Source organism: Mus musculus, chromosome 13 (assembly GCF_000001635.26).
Source record: "Mus musculus strain C57BL/6J chromosome 13, GRCm38.p6 C57BL/6J".
Taxonomy (NCBI): domain Eukaryota; kingdom Metazoa; phylum Chordata; class Mammalia; order Rodentia; family Muridae; genus Mus; species Mus musculus.
In genome coordinates, this window is record NC_000079.6 from 38,198,578 (window position 1) to 38,204,674 (window position 6,097).

Below are 6,097 nucleotides of genomic sequence, written 5' to 3' on the forward strand. Positions count from 1 at the left end.
GTGCTTGTGTTTTGATTTCTAATGCATTTATGCATACAAAGACATTTAATTGCTGATTTTTATGTGTCGTAAAATCAGTCTAAATCTACTAAGGAACCTAATAAGAAAGCCCATCAAAATACTAGTTGGGATTTTTGTTTTTAAAAAAGAGATGGTCTTCTACATTTAGTTTTTTCAACTTAGCTCTTTGGAAAGCAGCTAATGAGACTAGAGCATCCTAGCGACCAAAGCCCTGCTCTGTCTTATTCTGGGTAATAAGCTTCAGAAGCACCAGCCAAAAGGATCACAGGACTATGGCAAGGAGGACTGTGGAAAGCCTCAAAATAAAAACTGTTGCATTTTATCCCTCAAAAGGAAAAACAAAATTGTTCTTGAATCTATGGAAAGGATCCCTGAAGAGTTCTTGGCTCTACACTGAAAAATAAGGAATGATTTATTCTGCCCCCTGGTTTCACTTCATAATCCTTGCCTCCACTGCCTCTGGGTGCATATTAAGGCAGAACCTCATGGCAGTGGGACAGATACCTTAGGGTGGGCAGGAGTGGGAGGGGAAATGGAAGGAAGAGACTGGCTCCTCGTGGTCTACTTCCTCTAGGCTCCGCCCCCTAAAAATTTCAAGTCTTTCTAAGTAGCTCTACTTAGACCAAACCTTCTACATCCAGCCTAAGGAAGACCTGTTGTGTCTGGTATTGGGCAAGGTACTGTGAGAATTCATTAGAAATTTACAAGTCCACCGACTACAAGACTTTTGCAGTTTGGGTGGGGACAGGAGACACATAAAACAATCAGCGGAACAATTTGCATCCATCAACATGAATTGCACAGAAAGATTTTGCCTAGATAAGATATAGAACAGCAAATAAATGCAGAACATCAAGAACAAGATCGGTTATACTATGCTATTGGGGGCTTTTGGTACCAATTGAACGTTACCTTTATTTTCAATGAACAGGGCATTTTTCCTTCATAGTGGCACTCTTTTCTCTCTCTCTCTCTCTCTCTCTCTCTCTCTCTCAGTCCATCTCTTCTTTGTCCCCATCTCCTAATTTGGAGGACTTGAAGTTAGTTTCATTCACTAATGAGTTCTGTATGGCATGCCGTAGGTCTTAGGTTAGAAAAACATAGTATAAAAATAGCCCTTGTAAGTCTAAAATAAAAGGAAGAAGAAAACTGAAGAGACTGGAGTGGGGGGAGGGAGGGAGAGAGGAAGGGAGGGAGGGGAGTGAGAGAGAGAACTCAATTCTTTTTTTTCTTTCTTTATTAGGTATTTTCTTCATTTACATTTCAAATGCTATCCCAAAAGTCCCCCATACCCCCCCCACTCCCCTACCCACCCACTCCCACTTCTTGACCCTGGCGTTCCCCTGTACTGAGGCATATAAAGTTTGCAAGACCAAGGGGCAATAGCTCAATTCTTAAACACCTCAGGCTTCTATCACATAGCACTGAGCTCCTGCCTCTAACAAATGCATTACGCCTGAGTTCTGGAGGCTGGAAGGCCACAATTCAGGTTCTGCAGAGCTGACTTCTGCTGAGACCGATGATTGCTTGCAGCTGAGCATCCTTTTCATCATGGCATTTGTTTTACTGTCATTTGTCCCTCATACTCCTCCTCCCCTCGCTGGTTCCCTCTCCCCCAAAACAGCCCTTCCCTCCTCCTTTGTTGTTTTGTTTTGTTTTTCAAGACCGGGGTCATGGGGGGAGGTGTTTCTGTGGAACACTCCTGGCTCTCCTGGAACTCACTCTGTAGACCAGGCTGGCCCAGAACTTACAGAGATCTGCCTGCCTCTGCCTCCCAAGTGCTGGGATTAAAGGCATGAGCTAACACTGCTCGGCCCCTTCTGCTTTTATGTCACATGTATTCCATCACTCTCCGTCCTTTTGGGTCACACCTCCTCTCAATCCTTTTTCTTGTCACACACACACACACACACACACACACACACACACACACACACACACACACGAATCTGAATTCTGCATATGAGGGAAACTATGGTGTTTGACTTTCTGGATCAGGCTTACTTTGTCTAAACGTAATGGTCTCCAGTTCCGTCCACTTCTGTGCACCTTCATTACACATGCCGCAGCTGAGTAAAATTCCGAATTCCGTCATGTGTATTTACCAGGTTTTGCTGGTACCCATTCATCTGTTGATTCCTAGACTGCTTCTGTATCCTAGCTGCTGTGAGTAGCCCAGCAGTGAGCACGGACGTGCCATTATTTTTGTGGTATAAAGGATGGAATGCTTTGTGGGTTTGCACGTCACTCTTGCACAGAGTCACACTAGCCTCTCTCTCACTCCGATTTGTGCTGTGTGAGAGAGGTGTCTTTAATAAAGACTTACAAAAAAAAATAAGGACCTCAACTTCACACTTTTGCTTGATCTCATCTCTTTAATAGCCCTACCTCCAAACAAAGTCACGTTGTGACTGTTTGAATATAGATGCTGGGGAGACCCCACCTCAGCCCATAATAGAAGCCTGCATAGAAAGACTAATGGGGATACATCAAAGACACATGCGGGCACATCTTAATCTGGCCTCCATTGACCAAACATAGGGTGACTCTAGTATCAACAGGAATAGTAAGTATACTTTATATAATATAATACTAACTTTTAAAACTACATCTATTTAATTGAACAGAACTCTTGTTGAAATAAGCAGCAGGAGGAAGCTGATGAGGCAGTTTCATAACGTTAGTGTGGAGTGGTTCCTCGGGTTGGAAGAGCAACCAGAGACACAGGGTCAGCTGGTGAATCTTTCCTACATTCTCCAGGTTTCTGTAAAAGCTGTCACTAAACTCTGAGATGAGATGGGACTGTTGGGCTGGCAAGATGCCCCAGAGCATAAGAGTGCTCTGCGGTGCAAGCTTGAAGACTAGAGTTTGATCCCTGGAAGCCATGAAAAGTGGGAGGAGAGACCTGAGTCCACAGAATTGTCCTATGGCCTCCACACACATGCTGTGGCACTGACCAAAACCAACCCGGAGAGGAAACGACTTACTACATCCCATAGGCACGAGCTCAAGCAGGAACCACAGAGGGTCACTACTATAGCTTGTTTGCTTTTATAATCTTGGACTTTCTGCCCAGGTGTGGCACTCCTGGCACCAATCATTAATTGAGGAAATGCCTCACAGCCAGGCTCACAAACCAACCCGACAGAATCAAATTCTCAGCTGAGATTCCCTCTTTCCAGGTGACTCTTCGTGCCAAGTTGACAAAAGCTAACCAGCACACATCGATAATACATTCTAAAGTTTTTTTTTTTAAACAAAACAAAACAAAAGAAAACAAAACCAAAAACCACAGGGCTGTCTAAGACACAGCTCATGCTTCACCTGGGCTGAGTTTTGATTTCTTTCACACACACTGGGCAGCCATAGAAACAGAAATCTAACAACAGTCATCTTGGCATCTCCAAAGTTGTTCTCACAGTTTCCCTGTTGGTACAAGCAACAGAAAAAGGGAAGAAGCTGTGGGGTTGATAAATAAGGAAGCCAAGACCCATTTCTTTCCATAATGTGATTTATTAGAGAGAAAACCTCACAACCACTAGGGACCATGATCAGGCCTTGGGGTAGGACAGCATTAGGAAAGAAAGCTTTAAAGTGGAAGAGTAGAAAAGATCTCCCTCATGAAATCGTGGATGGGGAGAACTGGAGCAGACAATACCTCCACGGAAATCCCTCAAATAAAGGAGATTCTCTGACTTTTAGTTTGGGAGAGTTGGCATGACATTCTACATCGTATTATTTAATCTGACTTGGCTTACATGCCAAGGAGCCAGGTACTGGGTAGAACCATAAATTTACCTTGCAGATATGGGCGTGGGAGGGGGTTAGGTTGGCTTGCTTCCAGCTCGTCTGCTGTGTGCTCTAACCTCCACAGCAGGCATTTATCAGCTGCAGCCAGAATTCTGGGAATTCTTGGGAAGGGGCAGGGAAGGGACACAGTTAGCTGGTCTGTAATCTAACACCTACCATTTGGCTATGAAACTAAGATAAAAGGGACAGCATGAGAGGAGTGTGACTAATGGCTCTAGAACTCAACCCTGGCTGTCTTTTGACTGCTGCCATGTTTTCTTCATAATAGTCATTTCTTATCGGTTAGTGACTAAAGTTACTATTTCTTCTTCTTCTTCTTCTTCTTCTTCTTCTTCTTCTTCTTCTTCTTCTTCTTCTTCTTCTTCTTCTTCTTCTTCCTTTAAATTAAAAGGTGGGAACTATGCCATTGGAAATGATTGGCAGCCAAAATTTCCCTTTCTATTTCTTCCACTGGTGGTAAACGATGTGGGGAGAGAAGCAAAGATCTGATATGGAGGCAAATGTGATTCAGTTCTAGGGATCAAAACAATACAGGAAGATTAAATGTGGAGTCGTACAAGGGAAGAGATACACTTGTGTATAAAGCAAAGTGCATGACACTATAATAAAAGAGCTGTGTCAAAGACATGGGGGATGGAAGAAGATGACTTCCACTGGCCAAATTCAGACAAATTTGGATAGTAACAGGAACTATTATGATAATGAAATAATAATGCTCAATTTTAAAACTTAATTCATTTCCCCTCCCCCTCCCCCCAGCCTCAGCACCCCCACCCCCACCTATGAATTAAGTTTTAAGATGTGAACAGAACACTATACTATGGTGGTTAGTGTTAACTGTGAAGCTGACAAAATCTAGAATCGCCTGAGTTGGGCCTCTGAGTATGCCTGTGACAATAGTGTTTTTTTCATGTGATTTTTATTATGAACATGTAGCGTGTGTCTTTATTAGCAATGACCTTTCTTTAGATAAGCACGCCGTGATCATCCATAAGGTTTCTGCTTCTGACACACTTGTTATTAAATTGGTTATTTGACACAACCACATGGTGAGTTCCAGGATGACTCATAAACCTGCTTTTGATAATTTTATTATAAACAAAAATGTTTATATTTGGTTTTTATTGAATTGAGCTTATCTATATCAAATTCCCCTTTTAGAAAAATGACTGCATAGCTAACTGCTACTCTGGCAACAGGCATCCATGTGGTACACAGACATATATGCAAAATATCATAAAATGCACTTTTTACATGAAAAATATTCAAGACAGCATGTTACTACCTGAGAGTTACAGTATTCTATGTTGTTAACAGGATGCTTTACAAACTGTTAAACTGTCACTGAACTAACATTTAGTCTCAGTGAATACAGTGTGGCCAATGACCACCTAGTGATTTCGAATTCAGGACCACCACTCTCAGGAGGAGAAGCCAAATGTAACTCAGACAGGAATTTGGTCTCTTAGATACCCCAGCACAGTCTCTCTCTCTCTCTCTCTCTCTCACACACACACACACAACAGGGTTTCTCTGTATATCCCTGGCTGTCCTGGAACTCACTTTAGACCAGGCTGGCCTCGAACTCAGAAATCTGCCTCCCAAGTGTCTGCCTTCCAAGTGCTGGCCAAGAGCCTGGCTCTCTCTCTTCCTTCCTTCCTTTCTTTCAAAGATTTATTTATTTATTATATGTAAGTACACTGTAGCTGTCTTCAGACACACCAGAAGAGGGCATCAGATCTCATTACGGGTGGTTGTGAGCCACCATGTGGTTGCTGGGATTTGAACTTCGGACCTTCGGAAGAGCAGTCGGGTGCTCTTACCCACTGAGCCATCTCACCAGCCCTCTTCCTTTCTTTCTTAAAGATATATCTATCTATCTATTTATCTAATGTATAGGAGTACACTGTAGCTGTCTTCAGACACACCAGAAGAGGGTATCAGATCCCATTTTAGATGGTTGTGAGCCACCTTGTGGTTCCTGGGAACTGAACTCAGGACACCTCTGGAAGAGCAGTCAATGCTCTTAACCAGTCCTGTTCTAAATTAAGAAATAATAACCAATTATAGCCAATTGGTTAAAACATAATAAATTGCTTTAAAAAGAATTTGAAGAGCCGTTTCAGGAATTTTCTGTTTGATCATGCATTGTGATTATGTAGGAAAATGTTCTGAGGATGTGCATAATAGCATTTGGGATAAAGAATCTAGAAGTAATTGTAAGAGGGAAAACGCTAATGAGCTGGAGAAAGGCTACACTGACACT